General features: G+C 43.7%; 1 protein-coding gene and 1 pseudogene across 26 annotated transcripts in view; one reads left to right on the top strand and one right to left on the bottom strand.

Annotated features, from left to right (window-relative positions):
• The window catches only part of LOC145537079 (histone-lysine N-methyltransferase PRDM7-like), a 44,126-nt gene that overhangs the window by 11,089 nt on the left and 17,280 nt on the right, over positions 1–15,757 (top strand). The window lies entirely within an intron of this gene.
• Positions 10,612–11,258, bottom strand: LOC145537080 (histone H2B pseudogene; annotated as a pseudogene). The gene has a single exon (XR_014076170.1). The product of XR_014076170.1 is annotated as a histone H2B pseudogene (transcript).

The raw sequence follows: 15,757 nt of genomic DNA, 5'->3' as shown, positions 1-15,757 counted from the left end.
TTTAATATGAGTTCTAAGGAGAATTTAATATTTAATGTAGGTTCCTGAATGTCTATATTTTCCAAAGAGAAACACAAGAGAATTCCATATGTCATGTGCAGAATGTGCACACAGATTTTAATAAGTGTAAAATAAAACATTCAGTATTTAAGCAGGAAAACCTTTTTCCAGATTTTCATATAGCATATTGCATGTTTCATGCAGGAAAACCTGTGTCTAGATTTTCAAATGGGAAATATAGAGAGTTACATATTTAGTGTAGAAACATCAGCACCCATGTTTTCATATGTGAAATACAGAGTATCCCCAAACAAGGAGATCTGTGTCCATATTTCTTTATGTGAAATATGAAATATGCCAACTTTCATGTAGGAAAATCTTTACCTAGATGATCATTTATGAGATGTACAAATTTCCTAGTTCAGTAATGAAAATTTGCCTCGGTGTTTCATATTTGGACTATGGAGAATTATATACTTCATGTCCGAAAATCTTAAGTGAGATTTTCATTAGAAAACTGCAAAATATTCCATACTTTATTCAGGAAAACATGTGCTCAAATTTTCCTATGTGAAGAATACAGCATTCCATATTTATGTAGGGAAAAGAGTGCAGAGATATCCAGATGTGAAACATACAATAGTCCATCTATCATGACCAAAAATATACAGCTAGATTTCCAAACATAAATACAGATATCAAATTTAATGTAGAAAAAACTACACCCATAACTCATATGTGATATAGAGAAAATTGCATATTTCATCATTCAGGAAAATCATCATTCAGGTTTATATATGCATAAAGCAGGGCATTCAAAACCAGTGCTCTGGAACAACCCATAGGAATAGGGTGGGGAGGGAGGTGAGTGGGGCTTAAGGATGTGTGGGACACATGTATACCTATGGCTCATTAATGTTGATATATGGCAAAAAGCATCACAATATTGTACAGTAATTATCCTCCAGTTAATACAAATAACTTAATTTGAATTCAAAAACGAAAAAAGTGGAAGGAACTCTACTCAGTGCTCTGTGGTGACCTAAATGGGAAGACAATCCAAAAATGAAGGGATCTATGTATGCCTATAATAGATTGACTTAGATGTACAACGGAAACTAATATAAGATGGTAAAGCAACTCCATTCCAATAAAAATTGTTTTCAAAATATAACAATTCAACTATAGCTCCAGCAGTGAATGAATAAATGGTTCCCCCATTTGCAATATATATGTCTGAGGGGACATTATGCTTTTTAAGTATAATATTTCAGTTAGAGGAAGATAAAAACTATATCATCACATGATATTGTTAGTTAATTTACCTGAGTTATAGAAACAGAGTAGAATGTGATTATCTTGGGCTAGTGGAAATAGACCATGATGGTCTAAGTTACCCACTTTCAGTCAAAGTTTGTATAATCTCACCAAGGAAGATACTGTAATAGGGGCAAGATGGGCATGGAGCTGCCGTCCTTAGCTAAAGACCATAGAGGTTAGAAGACCAGGTCCACCAATAGTCAGCCTCTCAGCAGAGTGTAGTAAAAGGTATATTTCAGCCTTCGTCCATGGCCCTCCAGGTCCTCTGGCCTTGGTCTGGGTAGCAAGGGGTGGAGCCTGGGGACAGGCCAAAGGCCGAGTCTTGCAGAGGTCCAGAGACCTTGCTAGAGACACTCACTGGCCTGGCCCAGGGTTCAGAGCACTAGGCAACCTACCTCTGCCATCCCCACCTCCATGACTCAACGCTTGCAATAATCTGATTGGGTCAGAGTCTACAAGACCCAGCTTCCCCCCCAAAGTTAGGGTAGACTGAGAAGACTGAGGGCAACTGTGGGCTGGGCACCTGGCTCCCTCCTTTAAGGTGGCTGGGCAGGGTATGGGGACCTTGGTAAGAGGAGGGCCCAGAGACTGAGAGCTGCATCTTCAGCTGTGACTGGCCACTGGTGGGAGGACCAAGACTGGGTGCTGGATGAATGCTCTCAGGCAGGATAATCAGCTTGCCCAGGAAGCCCCTCCTCCTAAACAGGACCTTGGAGTGTGAAAGTCAAGCTTGGAATCTTACCTTTCAGCATTGAGACTAATATTTGTTTTGCTAGAGGTTTACAGGAACACAGTTACCTCACTATGACTTTTCTTCAAGAATAGAATATCTGACAGCAAGAAGGTTGTCAGAGCTAATCACATTCCTCCCTCAAGTTTTGTATAAGTGGGCATTCTTGAAAGTGTTTGGAAAGTTCAGGATTGTTAAAGGCATAAGCCACCCATCTCCTTGCATGGCCCTGCAAGAAAATGCTCTCTTCCTTAAACTGCAATGTTCTGATGTTGTTTGTCTAACTAACCCATGGGTACATCAGTTCAGTTCAGTTTATTCAGTCAGTCAATGTCAGTCGTGTCCGACTCTTTGCGACCCCTTGGACGGCAGCACGCCAGGCCTCCCTGTCCATCACCAACTCCCGGAGTTTCCCCAAACTCATGTCCATTGAGTTGGTGATACCATCCAACCATCTCATCCTCTGCCGTCCCCTTCTCCTCCCACCTTCAATCTTTCCCAGCATCAGGGTCTTTTCAAATGAGTCAGATCTTCGCATCAGGTGGCCAAAGTACTGGAGTTCCAGCTTCAACATCACTCCTTCCAATGAACACCCAGGGCTGATCTCCTTTAGGATGGACTGGTTGGATCTTCTTGCTGTCCAAGGGTCTCTCAAGAGTCTTCCCCAACACCACAGTTCAAAAGCATCAATTCTTCCACGCTCAGCTTTCGTTATAGTCCAACTCTCACATCCATACATGACTCCTGGAGAAACCAAAGCCTTGACTAGATGGACCTTTGTTGGCAAAGTAATGTCTCTGCTTTTTAATATGCTGTCTAGGTTGGTCATAGCTTTTCTTCCAAGGAGTAAGCATCTTTTAATTTCCTGGCTGAAGTCACAATCTGCAGTGATTTTGGAGCCCAAAAATATAAAGTCTGCCACTGTTTCCACTCTTTCCCCATCTATTTGCCATGAAGTGATGGTACCAGACGGCATGAGTTCTCTGAATGTTTAAGCAAACTTTTTCACTCTCCTCTTTCACTTTCATTAAGAGGCTCTTTAGTTCTTCTTCACTTTGTGCCATAAGGGTGGTGTCATCTTTATATCTGAGGTTATTGATATTTCTCCCGGTAATCTTGATTCCAGCATGTGCTTCATCCAGCCCAGCGTTTCTCATGATGTACTCTGCATATAAGTTAAATAAGCAGGGTGACAATATACAGCCTTGATATACTCCTTTTCCTATTTGGAGCCAGTCTGTTGTTCCATGTCCGGTTCTAACTGTTGCTCCCTGATCTGCATACCGATTTCTCAAGAGGCAGATCAGGTGGGCTGGGGTTCCCTTCTCTTTCAGAATTTTACACAGTTTCTTGAGATGCACACAGTCAAAGGCTTTGGCATACTCAATAAAGCAGAAATAGATGCTCTTCTCGAACTCTCTTGCTTTTTCGATGATCCGGCGGATGTTGGCAATTTGATCCCTGGTTCCTCTGCCTTTTCGAAAACCAGCTTGAACATCTGGAAGTTCATGGTTCACATATTGTTGAAGCCTGGTTTGGAGAATTTTGAGCATTACTTTACTAGCGTGTGAGATGAGTGCATTGTTCAGTAGTTTGACCATTCTTTGGCATTGCCTTTCTTAGCAACTGGAATGAAAACTGACCTTTTCCAGTTGTGTGGCCGCTGCCGAGTTTTCCAATTTTGAAGGCGTATTGAGTCCACTGGTTTCACAGCATCATCTTTTCGGATTTGAAATAGCTCAACTGGAATTCCATCACCTCCACTAGCTTTGTTCATAGTGATGCTTCCTAAGGCCCACTTGACTTCACATTCCAGGATGTCTGGCTCTAGGTGAGTGATCATGGCATCGTGATTATCTAGGTCATGAAGATCCTTTTTGTATAGTGCTTCTGTGTATTTTTGCCACCTCTTCTTACTATCGTCTGCTTCTGTTAGGTCTATACCATTTTTGTCCTTTACTGTGCCCATCTTCGCATGAAATGTTCCCTTGGTATCTCTAATTTTCTTGAAGAGATCTCTCGTCTTTCCCATTCTATCGTTTTCCTCTCTTTCTTTGCACTGATCACTAAAGAAGGCTTTCTTAACTCTCCTTGCTATTCTTTGGAACTCTGCATTCAAATGGGTATATCTTTCTTTGTCTCCTTTGCTTTTCACTTCTCTTCTTTACACAGCCCTTTGTAAAGCCTCTTCAGACAGCCATTTTACTTTTTTTGCATTTCTTTTTCTTGGAGATGGTCTTGATCCCTGTCTCCTGTACAAGTTCGGGAACCTCCGTCCATAGTTCTTCAGGCACTCTGTCTGTCAGGTCTAATCCCTCGAAGCTATTTGTCACTTCCACTGTATACTCGTAAGGGATTTGATTTAGGTCATACCTGAATAGTCTAGTGGTTTTCCCTACTTTCTTCAATTCAAGTGGGAATTTTTCAATAAAGACTTCACGATCTGAGCCACAGTCAGCTCCCAGTCTTGTTTTTGCTGACTGTATAAAGCTTCTCCATTTTGGCTGCAAAGAATATAACCAATCTGATTTCGGTGTTGACCATCTGGTGAAGTCCATGTGTAGAGTCTGCTCTTGTGTTGTTCGAACAGGGTGTTTGCTATGACCAGTGCGTTCTCTTGGCAAAACTCTATGAGTCTTTGCGCTGCTTCATTCTGTACTTCAAGGCCAAATGTTCCTGTTACTTCAGGTATCTCTTGACTTCCTACTATTGCATTCCAGTCCCCTGTAATGAAAAGGACATATTTTGGGTGTGTTAGTTCTAGACGGTCTTGTAGGTCTCATAGAACCGTTCAACTTCAGTTTCTTCAGCATTACTGGTCAGGGCATAGACTTGGGTTACTCTGATATTGAATGGTTGCCTTGGAAACAAACAGAGATCATTCTGTCGTTTTTGGGATTTCATCCAAGTACTGCATTTCAGACTCTTTTGTTGACTATGATGGCTACTCCCTTTCTTCTAAGGGATTCTTGCCCACAGTAGTAGATATAATGGTCATCTGAGTTAAATTCAACCATTCCAGTCTGCTTTAGTTCTCTGATTCCTAAAATGTCGACATTCACACTTGCCATCTCCTGTTTGACCACTTCCAATTTACCTTGATTCATGGACCTAACATTCCAGGTTCCTGTGCAATATAGCTCTTTACAGCATCGGACTTTCTTTCCATCACCAGTCACATCCACAACTGGGTGTTGTTTTTGCGTTGGCTCCATCTCTTCATTCTTTCTGGAGTTATTTCTCCACTGATCTCCAGGGGGCACCTACCCGCTGGGGAGTTCATCTTTCAGTGTCCTATGCTTTTGCCTTTTCCTACTGTTCCTGGGGTTCTCAAGGCAAGAATACTGAGGTAGTTTGCCATTCCCTTCTCCAGTGGACCACATTTTGGCTGAACTCTCCACGATGACCTGTCCTTCTTGGGTGGCCCTACACGGCATGTCTCATAGTTTCACTGAGTTGGACAAGGCTGTGGTCCATGTGATCAGGTTGGTTAGTTTTCTGTGATTGTGGTTTCAGTCTGTCTGCCCTCTGATGGAGAAGCATAAGAGGCTTATGGAAGCTTCCTGATGGGAGAGACTGACTGAGGGGGAAACTGGGTCTTGTTCTGATGGGCAGAGGCATGCTCAGTAAATCTTTAATCCACCTTTCTGTTGATGGGTGGAGCTGTGCTCGCTCTTTCTTATTTACCTGGGGCCAAACTATGGTGGAGGTAATGAAGATAATGGCGACCTCCTTCAAAAGGCCCCATGCATGTACTGCTACACTCAGTGCCCCCAACCCTGCAGCAGGCCACCACCAACCCACATCTCCACTGGAGACTCCTGCACACTCCCAGGCAAGTCTGGGTCAGTCTCTTGTGGGGTCAGTGCTCCTTTCTCCTGGGTCCTGGTGTGCACAAGGTTCTGTTTGTGCCCTTCAAGAGTCTATTTCCCAGTCCTGTGTAAGATCTGGCGGCTCTGTGGTCAGGCTAATGGCGACCCCCTCCAAGAGGGCTTATGCCATAGCCAAGTCTGCTGCACCCAGGGCCCCTGCCCCTGCGGCAGTCCACTGCTGACCCGTACCTACACAGGAGACACTCAAACGCAGTTCTGTCTCAGTCTCTGTGGGGGCTCTGGGTCCTGGCGTGCACAAGGTTTGTTTGAGCCCTCTGAGCATCTCTGGCGGGGATGAGGTTTGATTCTAAATGTGAATTTGCCCCTCCTACCGTCTTGCTAGGGCTTCTCTGCCCTTGGACGTGGGGTATCTCTTCAAAGTCGCTCCAGCGCCTACCATCTTGCTGGGGCTTCTCTGACCTTGGACATGGGGTATCTCCTCAGGGCCGCTCCATGCCACGCAACCGCGAAACCAGTATTAGCCAACACACTCCAGTATTCTTGTCTGGAGAACGCCGCTCCTTGACAGAGAAGCCTGGCAGGCCACAGTCTCCAGGGTTGCAAAGAGTAGGACACTACTGAAGCGACCCCGCATGCAGAGGCACAAGACTGTTTTTGCCTGTGGCAGCTCTGCCCCAGTAAGAGTTGACCGTGAAGGTGGCACAGCTGCTTGGCTTGCAGGGACCATGGCAGCGCCAAGTGTGCAGGGACACGGACTGCCTCCACCGCAAGACTTATGGCCCTATCAGTCTTTTCTCAAGCCTCTTGTAGCTGGCGATCAGAAGGCCTCTTTGGCCAGTCTTTCTCCGTAACTCCACCCGTTCAGGCACTTAGAGGGCTTCGTTGCCTGGGGACCTTCTCTGTTGTTTGGCACATCGGGCACACAGAGGGGCCCCCCTGGCTGGGTCCTACTCCGTAGACTGGCGCATCAGGCACTTAAAGGGGCACCCTGGATGGGGTCCTCCTCTGTAATTCAGTGCGTCAGGTGCTTGCTGGGCCAGCCTCTCTATTGTTCAGCTGCCAATGCTGGCAGTGTGGGAAGAGAGAGGCTATGGTGATGGCTCCACCGCCAAACGTGACTCAGCAGTATCGCCTAGCTTCCGTGGCTGCCCGACTTTCCTCCACAGGCATTTGCCACCACAGTCTCCTCCCTCATATCCCCTTGATCAGTCTCTCCACAGTCAAGAGCAGCCCTCGCTTTAGGATTGCTCCACAATCCCTAAACTCCAGCTACCAGCCGCTGCACCTTCCAGGGGATCTGCATCCCCGTCTTGGGTATGTATGGCTGCAAGGACTGTCTGATTCTCATCCCACTTAGGCTGCCACAGATCAGCTGTTTCACTCTCATCCTTAAATGTTTCTCCTCTGACTCCGACAATTGCCCCGACGTGGGGATCGGACCCTTGCTTCAGTTCCCCCACCTGCTGAAGGCAGGTCCAGTCCTACTAACACTTCTGTTTTTCCCTAGTCCCTTCATCCTACCAAGGTTTGGGTGGGTCTATATATTATTTTCCACTAGTCAGGGACTCCTGTCCACTCTCAGCTGGTGTTCTGCATGCACCTCTGTGTCTGAAGGTATATTCCTGATGTATCTGTGGAGAGAGATGTACTCCGCGTCCACCTATTCCTCTGCCATCTTGTTCTTCTGTATGAATTTTAAAAATAATTTCAAAAAACCAGGGAATTAGAAAATTGAAATGTGTGTGAAATGTTTGTTTTGCCATTTCTATACTATATATCAGTCCCCATTTATATATTTAAATGTTTCATTAACTAGGATATGTGGAAAATATGTAAATAAACTGGGATATGTGGGATAAGTGTGATAGAGGTAGTGGATGCGTATATCAGTTTCTTCACTTTATCTACTGCATATCACACATAAACTGCTTCTGAAGAACTCCATAGTACACTTTGGGAGAATGAGAATAAACTGGGAAATGAAATTGCTAGGAAAATAATTTAGAACTTACCGAACTCTATCATGACTGACCTCGAGAAAACACTACAGCTGGGATCAAGAGGTTGGAATTTTGTAGATCCTCCTAGTTTTTCTCTCATTGTTTTGCTGAGAATCACATCCTTCACAGATTTCTACATCCAATAACAGTGGTACTGATAAATTGTTTTTAACTTTAATTTCTTTTTTTGTGGATGTATTCATGAGTTGCAATATTATATTTGTTCAGATTTACAACATAGCAATTCAGTTGTTTTATATATTATACTCTGTTTACATTTATTATTAGATAGTTGGTATATTCCTCTGTACTGTATAGCATATCCTTGTTGCTTAAAGTTCAAAGTGAATAGTTTAAAATGAAATATTAAGTTCTAATGAAAACCATTGTAAATTACAAAGGACTGAAATCACAGTGTGCTTTCTCTCTCTCCAAGGATGTAGTAAGCTTGAAATCAATCTTTTAAAAAAGAAATAGGAGAATAGAATTATGGACATGGGGAAAGGGGAGGAGAGGGTGAGATGTATGGAAAGAGTAACATGGAAACTTACATTACCATGTGTAAAAGAGATAGCCAAGGGGAATTTGCTGTATGGCTCAGGAAACTCAACCAGGGGCTCTGTATCAACCCAGAGGGGTGGGATGGGGAGGGAGATGGGAGAGAGTTCCAAAAGGGAGGGGATATATGTATCCCCTAGGCTGATTTATGTTGATGTTTGACAGAAAACAGCAAAATTCTGTAAAGCAATAATCCTTCAATAAAAAATTAATTAACTAAAATCACAAAAAGTATCTCAAACAAAAATAAAAGGAATAGGGAAATCACCAACTACTTTGAAATGCAGCAATATACTTATAGAAATAAAAATGTCAATGCACCAAGAAGGAATCACAATGGACATTAATTTCAGTAAATATTATCATAAGCATTAGCAGTCAAATACTTGAGGTAGAAGAAGGAGTCATCTTATTTCTCTTAATTGCTGAACATCGTCCTCCTTCTTACTTTGATGCAAGGTGCTAGAGACATGTCCCACAACAAGAAATGGATGCATGCATGTGTGCTAAATCTCTTCAGTTGTGTCCGACTCTTTGTGACCCTATGAACTGTGGCCCACCAGGCTCCTCTGTCCCTGGGAATTATCCAGGAAAGAGTACTGGAGTGGGTTTCCATGCCCTCCTCCAGGGAACCTTCTCCACTTAGGGATAGAACCTGGGTCTCCTGTGTCTCCTGCATTGCAGGCAGGTTCTTTACTACCGGCGCCACTTGGGAAGACCCAAGAAATGGATGGCGTGTATGCTAAGCCGCTTCAGTCGTGTCCGACTCTTTGAGACCCTACGGATTGAAGCCCGCTAGGCTCCTCTGTCCATGGGATTTTCCAGCAAGAATACTGGAGTGGGTTGCCATGCCTTTTTCCAGGGCATCTTCCCAATCCAGGGATTGAATCCGTGGCTCTTAACGTTTCCCACATAAGAAGGCAGTTTCTTTACCACTAGCGCCACCTGGGAAGCCCCAAGAAATGGATACCTGTACTTACATCGCCATGGTTAAAAGCAGGTGCTTGAATGGAAAAACATCAGGGAAACTATCACCCCACCTTCCCGCTCCATCTCTAGGCTGAGTGCCACAGGAAGGTTGTTATTTGTTCAGCCCTCCTCACTCCACCATACGTTTGGCCAATTGCTTTGGCTCATGGGCTACCAGTCCCTCATTGGCTGCTACTGTGGAGACTGTCGCTGCATTCACTGTCACTGGACTATCCCATCATCCCTGCAAGTTTGCAATTCAGTCCGGATTTTTTTTTTTTTTTAAAGCCAAATGTTCTAGTTTGCAAACAAAAAAATAGGATAAGAGAAATCTAGATAAGGTAATTTCATAAGATATGGTGCTTGATTCCAGAAATTTAGAATTTTCTCATTTTACACTGTGTTTGAGTCCTATTTTACACATGGAAGTGAATTGGGATTGAAGAGATAGAATGGGTAAGTGTGATTTTTATATCTGCTACTGCTGGTGCAGTGGTAAAGAATCCACCTGCCAATGCACGAGACGAAAGAGACATGGTTTCTATCCCATGGTCAGAAAGATCCCCTGGAGTAGGAAATGGCAACCAGTTCAGTATTCTTGCTTGGAAAATTGCACGGAGAGAGGAGCCTGGCGGGCTCCTGGCCATGAGGTCAGAAAGAGTCAGATATGACTGAGTGACTGAACACACACACACACACACACACACACACACACACACACACTGCTCTTTGTGTCCATGCGTGCTACCTCGCGACAGTGGTGCCCGACTCTTTGCAGACCCTGTGGACTATAGCCCACCAGGCTCCTCTGTCCATGGGATTCTCTAGGAAAGCATACTGGAGAGGGTTGCCATGCCCTCCTCCCGGGGATCTTTATGACCCAGGGATCGAACCTGCCTCTCCTGCGACTCCTGCATTGCAGGCGCATTCTTTACTGCTGAGCCACCCGGGAAGACCACACTGTTCTTTATCGGTTGCTATACACCACATAAAAATCTCTGGATGGTACCTAAGTATAGGTGGGAGAATGAAAATGAAAAAGGCCGATGAAACTTTTCGGGAAACCATTTTGACCATAAAGATCCCTAAAATCGCTGAGAAACCACAAATAGATATAACCATTTAGGAAAGTGACGAGTTGCAATACGCTAAGAAAAAAGTACACGATTTTCCATCGAACGAATGACACATCCGACACACATTGAAGCAAAGTTAATGAAGTTTTTAATGTTTTCGTTGGGGTGGAAATGTGCCTCTTCATCGCTACAGGTCTTTTCTCTCCAAGTGAGAGAAGAAAAGTCTGGTTTGCGATGTTCAGGCGGTCCTGAGGCAGTTTATCTGCAGCTGTTGTATCTGATGATCGCTTTAGTGGCCTCGGACATGGCATGCTTGCCGATCTCTCCAGGCAAGAGAAGACGAACAGCTGTCTGGATGTCATGATTTGTGATGGTGCGGTGCTTGTTGGAGCGGGCCAGGCGCCAGGCCTCTTCGGCGATCCGCTCAAACATATCCTTCACGAACGAATCCATGATGTTCACGGCCTCACGGGAGAGACTCAGGCCCGGATGGACTTGCCTCAGCAGCCTGCGGAAATAGATGGCGAAGCTCAAGAAGTCGTCCGGACGGGAGCGGCGGCGACGGCGACGGCGACGGCGGCTCTTAGCCGTCTTCCGCTTTGCCTTCTTTGGCTCGGCATCAGACGACTCTGGTCTGGAGGGCTCTGTTTCCGAGGGCTCAATTTCGGAGGTGCCAGTTTCTCTGGTGCTCAGATCTTCCTGAGAGTTGTCAGAGGCTGGTTCAGCCTTGTGGGAGACACCACCCCCCATGGCTCAGAGGGAAGACCAGTGCGGGCGTTGAAGGCCGTTGGCCGAGTTTATAGGCCCTGCGTTCCCTGACGTCACAGACACTGTCCATATCTGATTGGATAAAATGCAAAGCAGGGAGGCCTGTTACTATGGCAGCCCATGTCACTTCTCACTGGATGTCCCACCTCCCAACTCCTGCCACGCCCCTCCCCCACGCTTAACCCCCAGTCAGCCAAAATCAGTGGTATCTTCAAACTTTCCCTGACCTCCACCAGAAAAATCTTTGAACTCTGCCCCATGTAGGAAACAGGCATCCATTCACCTCAGCTGACTTATGTCTACTATTGATGCATGAGAAGTTTGAAAGATGTCACCAAAGTCACTGAAGTTGAAAAATGAAATAATCAGTTAGAGCTTCCTGAGAGAGTCTGACTGACCTCCATAACTCAAGCTCTTTCAGGCATCAGAGAGACTCAGGTCACTTGGTGGATATTTTACTCCAACACAGAATCTTCTCCTGATTGACCTGCAGTGGCATGAGCAGAATGTCCTGGCTTCCTCAGCAGAGTGCTCCTGAAAATCCTAAGAATTAATTGACCAGCTATTATCTCCGAAACTTATCAAAACCAATGATCAATTTGAAGAGACTGACAAAATCCCATTCTCCAAATACAGAACACAAACAGAAATAGGAATACTTACACATACACAGTGAAAATATTTAACATTTTTCAAATTTTAAATTGTTTTCTTAAACATTATATAGGTCCCCCAAGTACCACACATACTGGAATTGATTAATGATTTATAGCGGTTATTTCTCAAAAAATGATCACTCTTATTGCTGAAAAGCCACCAGGGTGAGATAAAATGAATAAAATGATAAATAAAGCAGCTAGGAGTAAACGTATCTAAGGTGGTGAAAGACCTGTACGTAGAAAAAGTAAAACCCTGATCAAAGAAAGTGAAGATAATACAAACAGAGGGAAAGGTTTACCTTGTTTATGGATGGGAAGAATTGATATTGTTAAAATAAACATGCTATCCAAGGCAATCCACATACTCAGTGCAATTGCTGTGAAAATACCGGGGCATTTTCCACAAAACTAGAACAGACCATTTTAAATTTTGTATGGAAAGACAAAAGACCCTGAATCGCCAAAACAGTCTTAAGGAAGAAGAGCAGAACTGGAGGAATCAGGTTCCCTGACTTCGAACTATATCAGAAAACTACATTAATCCAGTCAGTGTAGTATCGGCACAAAAACAGACACGTGGAACAGAAGAGAGAGCCCAGAAATAAACCTATGTGCTATGGTCAACTAATCTATAATAAAAAAACAGAAGAATATACAGTGGAGAGAAGACAGTCTCTTCAATAGGTGCTGCAGGGATAATTGGATAGCTACATGCAATAAAGTAAAATTAGAACATTCCCTAACAGCATATACAAAAATAAACTCAAAATGGACTAAAGACCTAAATCTAATACATATATTGTGTATGAAGTCATTTTAAGAAATAGAATCCATTAGATATCTTAATGACCTGTGTTTCTTTCACATTTGTAAATTCAGAAATTAAATGAATACATCAGTTATAAAAAAAACATTAAAAATACAAAACAATTGGGTTTTGAAGAGATAATTGGGACCTCAAAGGACTCTGATACACAGAAAATCTAGGATGGAGAAGGGAAAAGCAGTTTGATGTTGAAGATTGGAAGGGGGAGTAACACTAGTAATTATTCACTTCAGTTGATGATTGAGGAAATAAGAGAACCTAGTGAGGAATCACCTTGCAATGTTGTGGTTCACTGTAAAGGCAAAATAAGGGAAATGGCTTCATAGCTGAATTAACAATTGCAAGTCTCAACTCGTGGATGGTGGTGTTGATGGGATAGGCATACCCCATTCAGAAACCTTTTCAACATTACCATTGTTTATGGATTCCCTTAAAAAGAGGACCCCAACACAGCATAGAAGTTAAGTGCAACAAAAAATTTCAGGAGAAAAACCTCATTTCACACTGCCTAGAATCAGAAGTTTCTACCCTAACTCGTTCAGATGATCTAATGTCATTCTTTTCTAGCCCTTATTCTGTTGTTTTTGAAGTGGAAAATCTTGATGATTTTCAGCTTAACATCATAGGGATGCTGAGGGCATTCAGTCAGAGAAGCTAAAAAGTTCATGTTGACTCCATGTCAGCCAAGGAGGGAGTCAAACTGGTAGCCACGGTCACTGAGCCACTCTACAGCGAGGTTATCCTGACTAAACCAATAATGGTCTTCCTGGTGTGTTCGGGTCTAGTGACAGTAGTGTAACAAGTATGATTATTTATCTACTGTATTGTTCATTTTATAAAACTAGTTAAGATCATTTAAATATCATATGAGTATTAGAAAATGGCCAAATAGTAAAGAATCCACTTGCAATGCAGGAGACTCAGGTTCAATCCCTGGGTCCAGAAGATCCCGTGGAGTAGGAAATGGAATCCCACTCCAGCGTTCTTGACTAGAAAATTCCATGGACAGAAGGGCGAGGCAGGCTACAGTCCATGGAGTCACAAAGAGTTGGACACAACTGAGCGACTAATACTTTCAACACTTTCAAGTATTCTAGAGCTCCTGTACAAAATGCTAGTGATTGGGTCACTTAAACAACATTCATGTATTGTCTCATACTTGTGGAGGCTCTAAGCCCAAATCAAGGTTTCATCTGAGTTGGATTTTATGCAAGGTGTGAATGCATAACGGGCCTCCGTTCCTGGCCACTTTTCTTGGCTTGTAGATAGCTGAAGTCTCCCTATGCCTCCCCACGTTTTCTTCCCTATATGTATGTATCTATGTCTGATTTTCCCTTATTATATAGATATAAGTCATTTGGATTAAAACCTACTCTAATGAATGCATTTTAACTTGATCACTTGGTAAATACTCTATCTCCAATTATGATCACATATGAGTATGAGTGTTTATGGCACAGATACATTAATTTTAGAGGCAGAAAATCAACCCTTAGGAGATATGTATTTTGAATTAATTGTGGGCATATCTCCTGCCTCTTCCATCTTATTTAGAGAACACTGGTGACCACTTATGAGAAACAAGGTGGCCCCACCACAGTCATTTTCACAGTTCTGTGATTGTTCAGTAATTTTGTTTTCGTATTTTATTTCTTTTTCTCTGTGTGAGCGAGAAGATAGTGTATCATTTTCAATTGCTGCAAAGTATTCTTTACACCTACAGTTGTAATTATTTCCTGTTGTGTAGGATATAAGAATCTGTAAGTACACCACTGTCAGCCAAACATTGAGATGAAATCCTGATAATCCACGAAATCAAACTTTTCCTGAGCCCTTCAGGAGAGGGACAGGGCTCTACAGGACAAAAAAAACAAAACACTTTCTTGAAACTGGCAGAACCTCATGAGATAAAGGAAAAGAATTGAGGTCCTTGGGCAAGATACTAGAGAGAGCCTCCCTGAGTAGTACAGGTATGAAGTGGACAGTGCCTTTTCAAGAATGGGCAATGAAGGTCTGTATCTTTTGGTCCAAAATAGAAGAATTCTGATGGGCTATTATACCTCCAGGGCTCTCCTTGGTCACTGCAGTAAATATTTAGGAAATGTGAGTCCAATTATCAAGAACATTATTTGGTGTTTTGTGGAAAGTTAGAGAAATCTTATGAGAGAACATTTACAACAACTACAATGGGAGGGGGGGAAGGGGAGAAAAAAGAAAAAAAAAATCCAAAAGAATCTACAGAACAAGTCAAAACAAAAATAATCAATGTTTTTCTTGAGTCACTGCTGTCAGAATCCTTTCCCTCGCTGGGAGTCACAGTTCACCTCACCTCCCTAGAAACCCCTCTAACACTGTGCTGCTGTCTGGACCTGCTGTGGGGGCAGCTCAGATTCTAATCTGGTCCTAATCTTCTGTGTTCTTGTCTCCAACGTCCACAGCTATCAGAACTAGTGCGTTTTCTTTTGTGGGAGCTCTCGATGACCTTTTATATATTCCATAGGCACAGAATCTGCGGATTGAATCTTCAGCTTGTACAGCTGGTGGGAAGGTCTGGGGTCTTCTTCCTTAGCCGCACTGCCCCTGGGTTTCTATTGTGGTTTCATTTCCACCTCTGCATGTGGGTCGTCCACTGGGGTTTGCACCTGAGGCTGCCCTGGAGGAGTTGGGTTTCCCCTGTGAGGGCCAGGTGTGGAGGTGGTGCACTTGCTTGGGTTGCAGGGGTTCTGGCAGCACCAGGTACTCAGGGGAGTTGGCGGCTATGGTAACAGGAAACAAAGTGCTCTAGAAGGGTATCAGTTCAGTTCAGTTCAGTCGCTGAGTCATGTCCGACTCTGCGATCCCATGGACTGCAGCACGCCAGGCCTCCCTGTCCATCACCCACTCCCAGAGTTGACACAAACTCATGTCCATTGAGTCGGTGATGCCATCCAACCATCTCATCCTCTGTCATCCCCTTCTCCTCCCACCTTCAATCTTTCCCAGCATCAGGGTCTTTTCAAATGAGTCAGTTCTTTGCAT

Source organism: Giraffa tippelskirchi, chromosome X (genome assembly GCF_054371585.1).
Source record: "Giraffa tippelskirchi isolate mGirTip1 chromosome X, T2T-mGirTip1v1.2.pri, whole genome shotgun sequence".
Classification (NCBI taxonomy): Eukaryota; Metazoa; Chordata; class Mammalia; order Artiodactyla; family Giraffidae; genus Giraffa; species Giraffa tippelskirchi.
This window is presented reverse-complemented; position numbering and strand designations above follow the sequence as displayed.